The sequence below is a fragment of the Sceloporus undulatus genome, chromosome 1 (assembly GCF_019175285.1).
Source record: "Sceloporus undulatus isolate JIND9_A2432 ecotype Alabama chromosome 1, SceUnd_v1.1, whole genome shotgun sequence".
NCBI lineage: Eukaryota > Metazoa > Chordata > Lepidosauria > Squamata > Phrynosomatidae > Sceloporus > Sceloporus undulatus.
Window position 1 is genome coordinate 22,427,055 of NC_056522.1, and position 17,372 is coordinate 22,444,426.

At 41.9% G+C, this 17,372-nt stretch overlaps 1 protein-coding gene across 1 annotated transcript in view; it reads right to left on the reverse strand.

Annotated features, from left to right (window-relative positions):
- SLC8A1 (solute carrier family 8 member A1) overlaps positions 1 to 17,372 on the reverse strand; it is a 475,767-nt gene that overhangs the window by 382,822 nt on the left and 75,573 nt on the right. Inside the window, exon 2 of the mRNA XM_042445609.1 lies at positions 16,329 to 16,433. The gene's annotated coding sequence lies outside the window, so the exon portion shown is untranslated. The remainder of the gene's footprint in view (positions 1 to 16,328; positions 16,434 to 17,372) is intronic.

A 17,372-nucleotide genomic window follows, 5' to 3' on the forward strand; every position in this document is an offset into this window, starting at 1 on the left:
CTAGTAAAGAGAAACAGCATTTGCTTGAACATTGTATGCTATAACACTAAAGCAGCTAACGCCAAATGGATAACATGTACTTCCAACAAAACACCTATAATCTTTCTTTATTTATGTTTCTATTTGAAAAAAGAAAAAAAGATTAAAGTGTTTCTTTTCAAAACTATATAGAATAACAACTGGCTACTGTAGTTAACTGCCCTCAAGTCAACCACGACTCATGGCAACCCTGTGGATGAGACTTCTTCAAGACTGCTCTGCTCAGGTCTTGTAGGTTCAGGACCCTGATCTCTTGATTGAGTCCATCCATATAGCATGTGGTCTCCCTCTCTTTCTGGTGCCTTCTATCTTTCCTAGCATTATTGTCTTTTCCAATGATTCTTTCCTTCTCATGTTGTGGCCAAAGTACAATAGCCTCAATCTAGTCATTAATGCTTTCAGGAGGAGTTTGAATATAATAATAATAATAATAATAATAATAATAATAATAATAATAATAATAATAAGTTTATTTGTATTTCCCCGCTTCTCCCAATGGTTCGAAGCGGGATTACAATGAAAAATCTCCATACAGGCAATCATGTGTAAAATACATATCATAAAAACATCACAAAGTATAAAAATTTCAATTACAGTAATCGCAGGGTAGCAGGCAGTTATGCTGTTATGTCCAGAATTGGGGTTTCCTAAAGTTCTTTATAAAAGATCAGGTGGGTATGCCCGCCAGAAGAGATCTGTCTTTAGTGCCTTCTTAAAGGCATCTAGGGTCGTGATGAGACTGATCTCCTCCAGCAGATTGTTCCATAACCTGGGGGCCGTAGCTGTATACAGTGGTACCCCGGGATACGAATTGATCGCGTTACGAAATTTCCGGGATACGAAAAAGTTAGATTGGAAAAAACTGTTCCGGGATACGATGTTTTTTTCGGGTTACGAAATTTTTTCGGCGCGAAATTAAAACGGAAAGCGCGGCTAGTGGCTTTCCAGCGCTAACGGAAAGCGCCTTTTCGGGTTGCGAAATTACTCGGGTTACGAACGGAGCGGCGGAACGAATTAATTTCGTAACCCGAGGTAGCACTGTATGCTCTTTTGGAAGTAACTGTTAGTCTGATCTTTGGGTAGTCTAACAGATTCTTCCTTGTTGTCCTGAGGGTGTGGGGCAGATTGTGTAGGGAGAGGCGTTCCCTCAAGTAACTTGGGCCCAAGCCATGTAGGGCTTTAAAGGTAACAAGCAACACTTTGTATTGTGCCTGGAAGCTAATTGGCAGCCAGTGTAAGGAGTATGATCTGTTCTAGACTCCATTTGCTTGTCTTCTTGGCCATCCCCACAATCCTCAGCACTCTTCTCCAACACACATCTCAAATGAGTTGGTTTTCTCCTTATCTTTTCTCTTGCTCAAATAAATATATTGTGATGTGGAATACAATGACTTGGACAGCCCTCTCTTTAGTATTCAATTATATCTTTCCTTTTTAGGATTTTATCCAGTTCTTACATGGCTGCTCTTTCCAGACCTAGCCTTCTTCTAATTTCTTGACTGCAGTCTCTGTTCTAATTCATGTTTGATCCAAGGTATGGGAACTCTTTTACTATTTCAATTTTCATGTTATCCAGGATGAAGTCTTGTAGATATTCCGTGGTCATTATTTGTGTTTTCTTGACATTTAACATCAAGCCTGCCTTGGCATTTTCCTCCTTCACCTTCTTCAATAATTGTTCTTTTTTGGATACTGTTAGTAATATTGTGTCACCTGCATATCTTAGTTACTTCTACCTTCGATCTTCACTCTTCTTGCCTCTGAGTCTAATCCTGCTCTGTGTACAGGTTGATAAATAGCATGATAACATGCAGTTTTGCCTGATCCCTTTTCCAATTGGGAATCATTCCATTGCTTTGTACTTAGTTCTGATGGCAGCCTCTTGTCCTGAGTACAGGTTACACATAAGGACAACAACTGGCTACCAAATTCTAAATCAATCCATTCTTGCTCATTGTCACAAGCATGTACTGTACACTTCAGCACACAGCACATAGTTGGAACAGAACAGGAAAGTGAACGGACTAAATAAAATTGGCAAAGGATGTGGAGAGGCTAGAAGGGGAAGAACAGCAATCAAAGAAAAATTGCGCTAGATGCTGGAAAAAATGTGGAAGGGGAAAGGAAAAAGCAACAAAAAAGCCACCCATCGTTCCCAAACAAAAGTTGAGGGGAAAGACTTGTACATGACAAGTAAAAAAAGAGGCTGTTCTGTTTTTCTAAGGAACAGTCCATTGTTTTTCTGCCCCTTTTTCAAAAGCCCGGGGGGCCCCCCAATTTGGCTTGTTGTGGGGGTGGGTGGAATTAGATACAAGACATGTGCATTTAATTGCTCTCGCTGGCTGTCAAACACAAGAAATTGGAGCGAAGAGAGGAGAGGGCCATTTGAGTGTCTCATGCTTCCCCATGTGGGTGCGGGTTGTCCCAGCAAGGGAGAAAACAGCCTCAAGCAGGGCAGATTAGAGAAGAGAGTTGCATCTTCACTATTGATTGTTATTATTCTAAAAGATTATGCCTGGAGGTCAGAGCTTTACTGAGCTGGGCACAGTACAAGTGGAGAATCCAACACAGTTGGAAGAGGACAACTAAAACCTGCAAACCTATGGCATGCTCACTTCTGAATAAGTCCCTGTGGAATCAGTGGGGCGTAACTTCCAAGTCAACAGGCTTGCAAGGTTGTGGTGGGTTGAAAGAGTTGCCCCCTCCTGAGTAACTGAGACTGGATTTATGTACACTATAAAAATAAAATAAAAACTGAAGTACCCCTCCCTACCTCTAATTCTGAACCCAGCTAACATTGTTCTTGGACTTTGTCCAGAGTCAGTCTCCGCTCTCTTGCCTGACTATAACTCTGCCTCCTTGTTTCAGTGATTCCCCCTGATGGCAACATCAGGAATTCATCTACACTGTCCTTTGCAGTGTCCATTTTCCTCTGTTTTACTTTCAGTTACCCAAACCATCAGTGCAGGACTGCTTTTAAATTAGGCCCTAGGTTTCTCAGCTGCCCGACTTGTACACAGGAATTAACAGTTCACCACACTTGGAATGACAGGGTTTTCCCCCCATTTAGTTTTATTTCCCCTCCCTTTCCTTAAAATTGCTCACTTGGCATACAGCTGTATTCCTTTAGTTAGATATTCTGAAAATAGGGCAGGTATTCTGGCAAACAGATCACCATGCTGCTTTCCAGTTTTGGCACAGTGTATTTCAAATGAAATCATTTCATCAGGACTAGGAATTCATCCATGGTATGGATGTGATCCACAATGAACAACTGGGATGATACATGGTCACCTCAGGCAGCTGATTTTCAGTGTCATGAAAAAGCAGCAAATATCTGGCTAAGAAATCAGTCCAATCAATCAATATCAATGAACTGTCAAGATTAGGGAGAAGTTACCTGTCTCTGTTAAAAATAACCTGGCTGGCCTACAGTACTCAGCACCTTGGCTGAAAAGTGTGTGTGCATGGACACACAAGCCATTAGCTGCTCTGCCTTAGGTGACAAAATGTCTTGGGCTAGTCTTAATTCTATGAATTCTATGAATAGCCTTAATTCTCTGCAACAAGAAACAAGAATAGCTGTCACCAGCCACATCAGTTCAGGAAGGTAAAGTTCTCAAATCTTCTTTGAAGATGCCAGCCACAGATGCTGGCGAAACATCAGGAAGAAACTTTTCTGGAACATGGCCACATAGCCTGAAAAACCCACAAAAAACTATGGATGCTGGCCATGAAAGCCTTCAACTTCTCAGATCATGTCAGTTGAGCAAGTTCTGGAAGCAGGTCCAGCCAAGGCATTTTGCTGCCTAAGGCAAAAGACAAGATGGCACACCCTTTCCTTGCACATGAAAAAGAGACCGGCCTAATAAATCTTACTTTAAATTTAAGTTACATCTTACTTTATCACTGGCAATGAGACTGAATGTGTATCGCCATATCTAAGAGTAATAGCTTTGTTTAAAAGATGCAGGACAGCCTGCAGGGCATATTTACCTCCAAGAAAGGGGAACAGATAGGAGGAATGGCAAAACTCTCCCCACTGCATCCCATTGCCTTTCTGTCTGACCCCCAGCCTTTTCTGATTCTTTAATTCCTTCCCCACACCCTTAAGAACTCAAATAAACCCTTCAGTCCCACTCGCTTGTGTTCAGTGTGGAAGTTTTTTTCCATAAGTCTTGCCTGTAGTTATCTAACCTGCTGAGATTTAATAGCCTGTCTCCTGGTCTAATCAGGTTTATTCCCTAGGAGGAGGGCATCCGTGTTCTGCTTTGTTTATAGAGTGGGTGGGTCAGGCAAAGTGCGTTGTAGAACAGGGCTGGAGGGGAAATTTGGCAGCTGTCTCAGAGTTTCCTAGCTGTAAGTTATTACCAGGTTGCCATGCCCACAAGAAGGAAACCTGCTTAAACAAGGACACCCCTTTCTGTCCCAGCAAAACAGCCACAGTGACCCAGCAGAAAAGAAACCCATTGCTCTTAAACTTTCCTGATGATCTTCATCCTGCATACAGGAACCTGGAGCATACAATGGGGTTAAATCCAGTACAGTACTTTTGTCTCAGATGCCTGCTAGCACAACCTGACTGCCTCCTCCTTTTTCTCACCTGGAGCCATCTGGGGCTCCTGGAACACCTGTTCAAAAGGATTTCCCAGCTCTCTTAAGCAGATTTTTGAGGATGCAAGGTGAGGTCAGTATGGTTTGAGTGTTGGACTAAGACTCAGGAGACTAGGGTTTGATTCCCAGCTTGGCCATGAAACCCATTGTGTGAACCTGCGCAACTTACATTCTCTCACCTTCAGAGGAGGGCAATGGCAAACCTCCTCTGAATAAATCTTGTAAAGAAAACCCCATGATAGGTCTGCATTAGGGTTGACATAAGTCAGAAAAGACTTGAAGGCACACAACAACAACAACAACGTAACTGGTGGCTTCCATCTTGGTGGAGATGTATTTCAGTGTTTAGCTATTCAAAGTGCTGGATTTATTGGGGGAATGCAATCCAGCACCTTGGCTAACTCCTTGAGAGGTCTGACTAAAACTTGAAATGGATTTACATGTATGCCATCAGCTGGCATTGCTGCATCTGATTTGCATGCAGTGTGGAAGGAAATGTATTCCTCTTTCAAACTTTATCATTATTATTTTTTAAACATATATTTGAGTGTAAACCAAGACCACGAGTCATTAGTGGACACTGAAACAGCATACAAAAAATAATTGAAACAATAAATAATTAAAAACACATTTTGAAAACTCAAACAATGGATGCAAGCTACAGGAAAAGAGATTCCACCTTGACATTAGGAGGAACTTCCTGACAGTAAGGGCTGTTCGACAGTGGAACAAACTCCCTCAGAGTGTAGTGGAGTCTCCCTCCTTAGAGGTCTTTAAGCAGAGGCTGGATGGCCATCTGTCGGGGATGCTTTGATTGAGAGTTCCTGCATGGCAGGGTGTTGGACTGGATGGCCCTGTGGTCTCTTCCAACTCTATGATTCTATGATTCTAAGGCAACAAGACAAAGAATATCTGCTGAAATTAGAGCTGTGGAGTCAGAGTCATAGAACTCAAGTCAGAAGAAGCTACTTTGGGTGGAGTTGGAGCCAGTAGAAATGCACCAATTCTGAGTCTACCTTGAAAATAAATATATATTAATAAATTAAATGCTTAATTTGTTATATAATTATGTCATGCCTCCAGAGCATCTTTGATGCTCTTGAGACATATATTTGGTTGAGATTATATTAGCTTTTCTATGTATTAGTTTAGAAGGGAAAATAGAGATTTACAGCTTTAAGAAAGGCAAGGATTGTGGGAAATCCCAGGGTCTTATGCTGTCTGTCTCCCTCTAGTTAGTTTCAGTGTGTAGTAAGATTTCAGCCAAGTCAGACTTGGAGAGAGTATTTTCCTTTGACAAAGATAAGTCTACAAAAGAAGAAAGATAGTCCTCAGAAGAAGAAAGATAGAATCCACCAAGAAGAGAGAGCAAGGTATTTAGGAAGGACTATTGAGAAAAAGGAGATCAATTTCATGTTTTGTGTTTATAACCAGTAAAGCTTTTGAAACTTAAGAAATCTGTGGACAAGTCTTTTGTTCTGGCTGTGTTCCTGAGAGCCAGAGGCCTTACTACACCCAAAGTCCATAGCATCGCTCTTGGGACAAAACAAATTACTTTCATAGAAATTTAGGATAATTTTCTTGTTCAGAAATTTTAGTCAAATAAATATATTTTATGTTCTAGCAATCTAAGTAACCTGTAGAGTCAAGAGGTGGCAGTGACGTCACTAGGGCTGACATCACCCAGTGTGGTAACTCATTGTGCCACCCATCAACCTCCTCCCATACTGTACCATAAAGAATCCTTAGTTATAGTTTTTTGTACAATTATTACTCATAAATCACAACTCCTGTATATCTTTGTAATGGTAATTGTTATGACTAGCAAAATTGAAATTATACCTTTAAATTACAATATCATACACACAACCTAAATGTATTTACATGCACATAGTGAAAATTGAGTAAACTGTGATGTCTTTAATAAAAAATATAAAATAATTAAAATTTAATACTATTTTTAAAGAAAACCTTAAGGCCTTTCCTTTCTCCTCCCACTGAGCCTTGCTCCACTGACACCATCTTTAGCATTTTAAAGGGACACAGTCAACTTCTATAGCCCATTTCTGACAAAAGGCAGGTGTTTGGGGAGCAGTTGTGCAACTCCCCCAATAGGATGTCCACCTGATATGGTCTGTGCCCCCCCACACCCGCCTCTTGATGCGCCTACAGGGTGGTGATGAAAAGCCTCCTGCTACAATTTTGCTACAGCAAATTTGTTATTACCTATATATACATATATATACACTCGTCCCCCGGGTTACGAAATTAATTCGTTCCGGCGCCATTTTCGTAACCCGGAAGTTTTTCGTTAGCCGAATCCCCATAGGCGCTAATGGGGAAAAGCCGCGGCTCCGCCGCGGCTCCATTTTAAAAAGCGCCAGCGTTTTTTCGTAACCCGGGTAAACCTTCGTAACCCGGAAATAATTAATTAATATTTTTTTTTCGTAACCCGGAAATTTCGTATCGCGGCGCGTTCGTATCCCGGGGTACCAGTGTATGCCATTTATGAAGGAGTGGCAATCAAACAGTAAAGAATTAGAGGTTTGGCATACTGACTCCAGAGCCCTGGCTGAAACAAGAAAACAAGACTCATGTCCATCAGAAAAATGGCAACAAGGAGAGGAGCTGCTTGGCAGCCATTTTGAGACCGTGTGCTTGAGACCGTGTGCTCGTGCTGAAGGGGTGGAGCTTCTGTGAGTCACATCTGTGAGTCACAAGGGGCGGAGCTAGCAGACTAGCTTTATATACCAACTTCCAGAGCCTTTCAGAGCAGTCCGGCCAGAGAGAGGAGAAGGAGAGGAGCTGCTTGGCAGCCATTTTGAGACCGTGTGCTTGTTGCTGAAGAGGCGGAGCTTCTGTGAGTCACATCTGTGAGTCACAAGGGGGCGGAGCTAGCAGACTAGCTTTATATACCACCTTCCAGAGCCATTTATTCCTATCACAAATAACATATAAGATGCAAAGGCAGCCACCGATAAAGCACAGTGCAGTAATATGAATCAAATGCAGAGAGGAATGAATAAGACTCAGAATTTCCTGGATGTCTTTTCAGTTGTAAGTAATACCAACAGTTGAGTAAGTGAGTACAGGATTACAAAACTGTAGGGAGGGGGACAAGGTATGTGATCAACCAGAATTTGGAAAAAAAACTTTTTTGGGACTACATTGCCACAATTCCACACAGCCAGCATAGCCACTGGCCTGGGAAATCCTGGAAGTTGTAGTCCAAACAGTAATTTTTCCAACATCTGGATTAGCCTCCCATGTAATTTGGCCAGAAGTTCCTAACCTGATGAGCTCCAATATTCTCTGTATATTCAGGCATCAGTGCCCTCTTCAGGCACATAAAGGAATCAGGATGTGCTACTTCTATTCCCAAGAGGCAGACAGGATGAAGCCACTCACAACAAGGTCATAACAAGACCTTTCAAGGATAGCAAGGGTAGGGAAGCTGCTAAGGCTGTTGCCCAGGGTAACCAGAGGTCTTCTTTTCTCAGACATGTACATTTCAGCATTCTGTCCAGGAGGAATCCCCAAATGTCCTCCATTTTGAGCAGGCCTAAGTATGGATCCACATTTCTATTAGTGTTTTATTGGGTCATGTCTTCAATGTTTCTTGAATGTCCTACATTTTACAGTGTCTTGCTTTTCTTTGCGGTGAGGACATCTAGTCACCCTGGCTGTTCCCCCCTCCTAATCCTATAGCCTCCAATATTTCAAATATGTTGGCCATGACATTTGAGATCAAGGAGCATCAGAATGAGTTCAAGATGCCTGTATAATCAAGTTATTATTGAGGAAGAACAGACAAGCTAGAAGAGGCTGCAGAAGCATGTGTTTGTTTTGTTTTGCTTGAGTCTCTTGGGAACTCTGGACACTAAAGTGAGGATAGCCCATGTCATTGTATTCCCCATCACAATGTATGGATATAAAAGCTGGACAGTGAAGAAAGCCAATAGAGAGAAAACCAACTCATTTGAAATGTGGTGTTGGAGAAGAGTGCTGAAGATACCATGGATGACCAAGAAGACAAACAAATGATTCTAGAACAGATAAAGCCTGAATTCCCCCAGGAAGCCAGGATGACCAAATTGAGGCTGTTATACTTTGGCCACATCATGAGAAAGCATGAATCATTAGAAAAGACAATGATGCTGGGAAAGGTAGAGGGCAGTAGAAAGATAGGAAGACCGCATGCCATATGGTTAGACTTGATCAGGGAGATCATGGGCCTGAGCCTGCAATCTTGGAGATGTCTCATCCACAGGGTTGCCACCAAGAGTCGAAGTCAACTTGAAAGCAACCAGAGGTGGGGTGTGTCTGCCCTCCAAATGTTGGGACAAGAACTCACAAAAGGCCTAAATAATATAGTAAATGGAATGATGGGAGTTGCAGTTCTGCAACATTTGGAGGAGTGTACAGTCCCCACCCTTAATCTGTGAGAAGCATAGTCCCATACTGGCTCTTTCAGCATAGAACAAGTTCTGTTGAGTAAGTAATAGGCATACCTTCTGTCTATGTGGGCCCCTACAAAGCTTGGTTGGAATAACAGCTTGCCAATATTTTTAATGAAGATTTCTTTTGCTTGAACCACAGTTATAGAGAACAATACAGCATCTGCCCACATAGAGCTAAATATATTATGAATCTGTTTGAACATGAATAAGCCAACCACATATCCGTCTGAGTGGAAACAGAAAAATGGATAACTGTTGTTATCACACTTTGCAGTAAGCCAGTCCAAATAGTCCTGTAAAAGGGCTGGTTGAGTTCTTCAGAGTTTCTTATTTGTTACCCACACCAGCTCTAGACAGTGGTGAAGAAAGCTGTGGATTGCATTCCAAGAACATCTGGAGGGCTACATTATGACCACCCTTGCTTACATGGCTAGAGGCTGCAGGCCATGCTCCTATTCATTTCAGTTCTTGCCAGACATTTTGTGGTGAGAAGTGGACTTATGAGGACAAAGAATCAGGAACAACAGTGGTCTTTCCTCTTAGTGAGGAACGTGATAGAACAAATAGGACCTGCAACAAAATGTTGGTGTATGCCTCTAACCTATAAGAAGGCTGCTGCAGTTCAATAGCTCTAGCCAGCCATTAGTACTGTCTGGAACCTGTTAGTATTTTCCAGGTGGTGATCCAGTGAGCACAGAAGAAGTAAAACACGCAGAAGCAACCCCCCTCCCCCGGTACTAAGTAGCATTACAGCAGGGATGAGAATCCATTGGCCATCCAGATGTTCTGAACTACAATTGCCATAGTTTCACAGCATTGGTCATACTGGCAAGGGTTTGGGGAGTTGAAGTCTTAAACATCTCGAAAGCAAAATGTTCTCAAGCCTTGGGTTCTAAAAGGCCCAGAATTTCAGTAAAACCTAGCTAGCCAGGCAATACCCCTTGTTCCTCAGCTTACTTCAGTTGCTGCAAACTGAGTTCAAAGTGGAAAAGTAATTTGCATTCATTTAGCTCAGCAGAGGTGTTAGCATAATCTACACACCGCTTGCTGAATAATGGGTTTCATATTTTCATATTTGATATCTAGCATCAGGCATGTTTTGAGAGGTCATGATGACCTCTGGGACACTAGGAAGTTTTGTGTGGAAATGACACATTAGCCCAAAGATATGTGGAAGACTTGGATAGTATCACAATAAACGTTACATGGGTGTAGGTACTTCATCGTAATGCCTCAAGGCATATATCTCAATATAGGTGCCCATAGCATTGGCCTGGCCTTAACAAGGACAAATGTTAGGGTTGCCATCAGTTAGGACGTCCAAACCGGGACAAAGGTAGGACAACATTTTCAACTGTAGGACACTTTTTTTAACATGGAGGAACCCCCCCCCCCGCTCCTTCCCGGCCTCTAGGGAGGCCGAGGCCCCCTCAGAGGCCAGGAAGGAGCCCGCAGGGCCGCCCGCGCGGGTGCCCTCCTCCTCCTTCCCGGCCTCTGAGGGGACCGAGGCCCCCTCAGAAGCCGGGAAAGAGCCTGTGGGGCGCGCGCGATCGCGGGCGGTCTCCTCACTCCTTCCCAGCCTCTGTGGGGCCCGGTGCCGCCAAAACCGGGAAAATCCCAGTTGCATCCGGGATATGGCAACCCTAACAAATATTTATTGTCATCATCTTGCACATTCATTCTGTGGCATCTTTACTAAATTTAGTGCTGTTCACTGAAACTTGATACAGACCTAATTGCCAAATCTGAGCTTTATTAAAAAGATAAAGCCCCCTGTGGTACAGATACCTCTTTGTGCATGCTTTAGGGATACCAGAATATTCAGTTTTGAGCCAGACAAGAGCTTATGTCTTCTTTCCCAGATTTGGAGTGAATATTTCTTCATTATCCTGGACTTTTCTTCTGTTTCAGTCTATATGCCTGATATGGTAAATAATTATCTTAGTGGTCACTGAGAGTATTCCCTTGTTTTCTCTTTCTCCTGTGTTTTCCTCACTGTAATCTGCACATATGGTGCTAGCAGCAATGAAGAAACAGCAGTGATTTTTTCTCCTCCTTCTCTATCTTCTTCTTCTTCTTCTTCTTATTATTATTATTATTATTATTATTATTAACTATTGGCAGTGTTCTCTTTAGTAATATAGCAGCTTGGCCTAAGAACTTCCTCTTATTTTCTATGAAACCAGAAGAAAGGACCTGAGCCGTTCCCACCTCATCTCTGGGGCTGAATAATGTATGGTGCATCTTGATAATGCAGTCATAAAGATCTGATATTGCTATGAGCATACTTCAGTCTAGAGGGCTTCTAAACTGGGTGGAAATGCCCCCCCCACCCCTGTTGTGCATATGAGGGCATTCTGGAGCAACCTCTCTATTTTTGCCCCCTAAGGGCCTTTGGAGACCTCAGAAATGGGCCACATTTTGCCAACCCTACTTTAGGCCTTCTCTTACATTACTGGACTCCTGGCCATAGGCTTTCTTGGTGACAAGCTGATTTTGTACATTTGTCATATTCCCTTGAAGAAATGTTATATTAGGAATGCTTCAGGATTTTATCTTATTTTATTCATTTTTAGCTCTGTGTGGAGTGCTTTACTAGAATGCTGTGGCATCGGAGTCTGTCTCACAGAGGATTTGGGGTAATACGAAGTGCAACTGCAAAGTTACCATTGAATACGAACTTCAAAAGAAGTTGATGAAGACACTGAAATATTTAAATATTTTCTATATCTTGGCTCATTCATAAATCACAGTGGAAACTGTGGTCCAGAGGAAGAGTAGGACTTAGAAGTGCGGTTTTGAAGGTATTAGCTAAGATCGTCACTACAAGGTCAGAATCATCCATTTCACAGTATTTCATATTTCCAGTTATGTAGACTCAAGTCAATTGACACAAGTAAGACACAAGTCGCTTCAATGACTTGACTTGGACTTGACTTGGCAAAAATGACACACTGACTAAACTTGACTTGTGACTTGTATATTTTCAGTGAATGACTTGCTAATGCCATTCAGTTGGAGCTGCAGGCAAGACCCCAGAGCACAAGCTGCATTTCTCAGAAGGGAGCAGAAAATGCATTAGGCAATGGGCCTGAGGCAGAAGCATCCTTCTGAAGCTTTTCAAAAGATTTAGAAGGCTCCTTTGATGTGCAGGGGGGACAGGCTGCCAAGCAGGCCTCAACCCCTGTCTCAAGCTCATTGCTCAACACATTTGCTACTCCCCTCCAATAAATGTGTCCTCCTCTTTTTTTCTGTTAAAAATTAGCTCCCAGATTTGAAACTTAATTTGAGATTTGACTTGAAAGTATCTTATAAGGACATAAGACTCAGCCTGAGACTTGAAAGTAGAGACTTGAGACTTGAACTAAAATACTTAAATTTCTATGGCTGTGGCAGTTGGGCAGTGGAAAAACAATCTGACAAGAAGAAAACAACTCATTTGAAATGTGTTGCCAGATGAAGGTTCTATAGATACTATGGACTGCTAAAAGAAAAAAGAAAAAAAATTAATAGAGTCCTGGGCTAAATTTATCCTGAACTTTCACTAGGAACCAAAATGACTAAACTGAGGCTATTGTGCTTTGGACATATCATGAGATGATGTGACTCACTGGAAAAGATGATAATGCGTGCTGAAGTGGAAGGTGGTAGAAAAAGGGAAAACCACATTATAGATGGATTGATTAAATAAAGAGCAGGGCAGTTAATAACTGGAACTCTTGGAGATCTCTCATTCAAATGGCTAACATAGGTCAAAGCCATCTTGATGGCAAATAACCCTTTACTCCAAGGTTTTTTTTAGAAACAAAAACAACAATCCTTTGGTTTAAAAAAAAGAAATGAAAAAAGGTGGCTATAATTTGTGACGTGCACAGAAGAGGATATTCATAATAAAATATGGTGGGCCCTCTGTATCTGCGGACTTGCCATCTGTGGATTTAAGTATCTGTGGATGGCAAGCCAATGGGGGGGGCAGCAGAGGAGGAGAGGTGGTAGTGGCGGGAGAAGGAATAGGAAGAAGGGACAAAGGTGGCTGGAAGAACAGGAAGAAGGAGGAGGAGGAAGAGGCAAAGGTGGTGTTGGGGAAGAGGAGTGCAGTACCTTATATTTCTCTGTGTTGAATTTCATTTTGTTAGCTTTGGCACAGCTTTCTAGTCTATTCAGGTCATTCTGAATTTTGATCCTGTCCTCTGGAGTATTAGCTATTCCTCCTAATTTGGTGTCATCTACAAATTTGATAAGTATGCCCCCAATTCTGTCATCCAAGGCATTGATAAAGATGTTGAATAGCACTGGCCCCAGGACAGAGCCCTGTAGGACCCCACTGGACACTTCTCCCCAGGATGAAAGGGAGCCATTGCTGAGCACCCTTTGGGTTCGGCCAGTCACCCAATTACAAATCCATGTAACAGTTACCTTGTCTAGCCCACATTTGACAAGCTTGTTTGCGAGAATGTCATGGGGAACCTTGTTAAAGACCTTACTGAAATCAAAATATACTATATCCACAGCATTCACTTCATCTAACAAGATGGTAATTTTACCAAAGAAAGAGATCAGATTTGTCTGGCATGAGTTGTTTCTCTGAAACCCATGTTGACTTTTTGTGATTATGGAATTGTCTTCTAGATGTTCACAGATTCTCTGTTTAATAATCTGCTCCACAATCTTTCTTGGTATTGATGCCAGACTAACCGGACAAAAATTGTTGGGGTCCTCTTTTTCCCCCTTTTTGAAGATGGGGACAACGTTTGCCCTCCTCCAGTCTGCTGAGACTTCTCCTGTTCTCCAGGAGTTCTCAAACATTATTGCCAATGGCTCCGATATTACATTTGCCAGTTCTTTTAATACTTTTGGATGTAGTTCATCTGGTCCTGGAGACTTATATTCATTTAGATTAACCAGATATTCCTGTACTATCTCTTTACTTATTCTGTGCTGAAATTCCCCTATTCTGTCCTTAGCTCCATTTAAAGGGATGGCATCTCTCTTCTGAATGCCTGCCTTGAGTCTGTAATGGGCTGGATGAGGGGGGAAACAAACTCAAACTGAATCCAGAGAAAATGGAGGTACTCGTGATAGGCACTCCAAGTCCAGACAGGGAAATTTGCCACCCAGTCCTGGACGGGGTCACACTTCCTCTAAAAGACAAAGTTTGCAGTTTGGGAGTCCTCCTGGACTCATCCCTACAGTTATCATCTCAGGTAGATGTGATGGCCAGGGGTGCTTGGTACCAGCTTTGGATGATACGCCAACTGTGCCCCTGTCTGGACCGAAAGGACCTTGAAACTATAGTACACGTACTGGTAACATCTAGTTTAGATTACTGTAATGCGCTCTACATGGGGCTACCTTTGTACCAAGTTCGGAAGCTTCAGCTAGTCCAAAATGCCACAGCCAGATTGGTCACTGGTACCTCAAGGTCAGACCACATAACACCTGTACTAAAATCCTTACACTGGCTGCCAGTTAGCTTCCGGGCCCAATACAAAGTGTTGGTGATCACCTTTAAAGCCATATATGGTTTGGGCCCGAGTTACTTAAGGGAACGCCTCTCCTGAAATGATCCGCCCCACACTCTCAGAAAATCTGGGAAGAACCTGCTTGAACACCGCAAGGTGAGATTAACATCTACTCACTAGAGAGCATTCTTGGCTAGGGCCCCAACGATTTGGAACAACCTTCCAGAAGAGCTTCGACTCATTCCCACCTTGGACGCCTTCAAAAAGGTGCTGAAAACATACCTCTTCCGGCAAGCATACCCTCCTGATCTTTTATAGATTCAACAAGTTTGCTACCGCCCGATCAGGAGTCTACCTCAGGCTATGATAAATTTTTATATTGTACCAATTGTTTTTAGATGAGATATGTTTTATATTGTGATTTTAAATAACTGTTATTAGTATAATTGTGTTTGTATAATTCTGTTGTAATCCCGCCTCGATCCATCAGGAGAGGCGGGACAATATAAATAAAACTTATTATTATTATTACTAAACTGCCAATCTCATTTATATGATAAACTCCTTTGTTTAGATTGGAAAATAAAAGTGGTAATTTGTTGTTGTGTGCCTTCAAGTCATTTCCAATCTATGGTGACTCTAAGGGATTTTTGTGAAGTCTTCTTGGCAAGATTTGTTCAGAGGAAGTTTGCTATTGCACTTTAAACTACCACATCCCAATATGTTTGGGCAGTATGAATGACTCTCAATAGTCAGATCTGATTAGGGCTTAACAAGTCTACTCCAAACCACACAGCGCCAGACCTTGGGAAAGTTACATTTTGGGACTAAAACTTCCAGTATCCCCAATCAGCATGGGGGAATCTAAAAAATAATTTTTCTAAGTTCAGTTTATCTCAGGTATCAAACCCCAAAGGACCTATTCCAGTGGTTCTCAGACTGTGGGGTGGGAACCTTGGGGGGGGGGGGACGACACACAAGAATTACTCAAAGGGAGAAGAAGGAAACTTGGTGCCCCTGATTCCTCCCCCTCTTCCCAATTTTTTATGTGTAAAATTTACACATGTGTTGAGTTAAATATGGAGTTTATTGAAAGAAATCTGTTTTAATTTGAATGATGTTTTTTCCTTATAAAATGTTAACATGTAATGTGTGAATCAAAATATGCACACTAAACAAACAAAATATTTTTATTCATATACCACCTTGAGTAGGGGGCACGACATCCACATGTAGTGAAAGGGCTTACAAGGGTGGAAAGTCTGAGAACCACTGACCTATGATATAACTATAAGGAATTGTAAATACATAAAGGCTGCTTCACAGTACATCTGTATCTCTCTCTCTCTCTTTCTGTGTGTGTGTATGTCCAAAGATATAGGAGATATATAAATCCTCTTCCCTCTTTTTTTGCCCTCATTTGCACAGCTATATGATGGAAAGGATAAGGACAGCCTACCTTACAGGGTTGCTGTAAGCATGAATAGAGAGAGAGAGAGAGAGAGAGAGAGGAGAAATCAAGAAGCACTTTGTATAGTTAATATGCAGTTTAAATGATTAATTATAAAGAAAGCCACTTTATATCAAGCTACATAATACATGAGGAGTGTAATGGCACATTTTATATTTAATAAATAAGGACATTGGTGCATTTTAAAGCTATCCGATACTGTTATCTGAAATTTCCTGCTTGCCCCATGAAAGAGCATAGGAATCCCTGGGAGTCTTGCTGCAAAATGTAGGTCACACTCACCTTGAAGTACTCTGGTCCTTTTTTCATGGCTGATGAAGCCTTTGCAGCATTACTGAGAAATGACAGGCAGGAGGTTACTAGTAACTGGCATAGGTCTGTCGATTCCTGTAACAACAAATCTATTCTAGAACTGTTGTACCAAATTAATATTAAACGACTATGAGGCTATGTGCCTTCAAGTTGTTTCCAACTTACGGTGACCCTAAAGTGAATCTATCATGAGGTTTTCTTGGCAAGATTTGATCAGAGGGGGGCTGCCTTTGCCCTTCTCTGAAGCTGAGAGTCTGTGACTTGCCCAAGATCACCCAGTAGGTTTCCATGCTTGATCAGAGATTTGAACCCTGGTCTCCTGACTACACACTGGCCCTCCTTAGGCTTGCTAAATGAAATGTAGGGTCCCTATAATAGGAAACATTACTTAATAGTGTTTTTATATGTATATATATGTCTGCCAATGCAAGAGTATTTTAACACTGAGGCAGTTCTAGTACAGCTCCATTCTGTAGAGTTTTCTCCAATTCCTGAAGAATGTCTTCAATATAACAAATTTGCTCCTATGTTAGCATTCTGACAGGGTGGTTAGGGGATTCTGGGAACTGTAGTGTAGAAATGTTTTTTTCAGATTCTGCTTCAGAGGCTGTGTTCGCATTGCAAAAATAATCCACTTTGACATCACTTTACCTCCCTGGCTCAATGCTGCGGAATTCTGGGAATTGTAATTTGTTCTAGCATGAGAGCTGTCTGACAGAGGCAACTAAATGTCTCACAAAACTACAATTCCCATAGCACTGAGCCATGGCAGTTAAAGTGGTGTCAAACTGGATTATTTCTGCAGCCAGGGACATGTTTTGGTGCTGATTCTTTAGCTGTGACCAGTGGAATTTCAGAGAATCCATCAGGAAAATGCTAATGGGCTTGAGCTTTCATTTAAATGCCCACCATCCACTGAGGAGGTTGTCTACTTTACCCAACACAGTTTAAACTCTTCAGATATGTAAGTGACTTAACTGGGAATTTTACAGACATCCCTAACTGTGTATATAT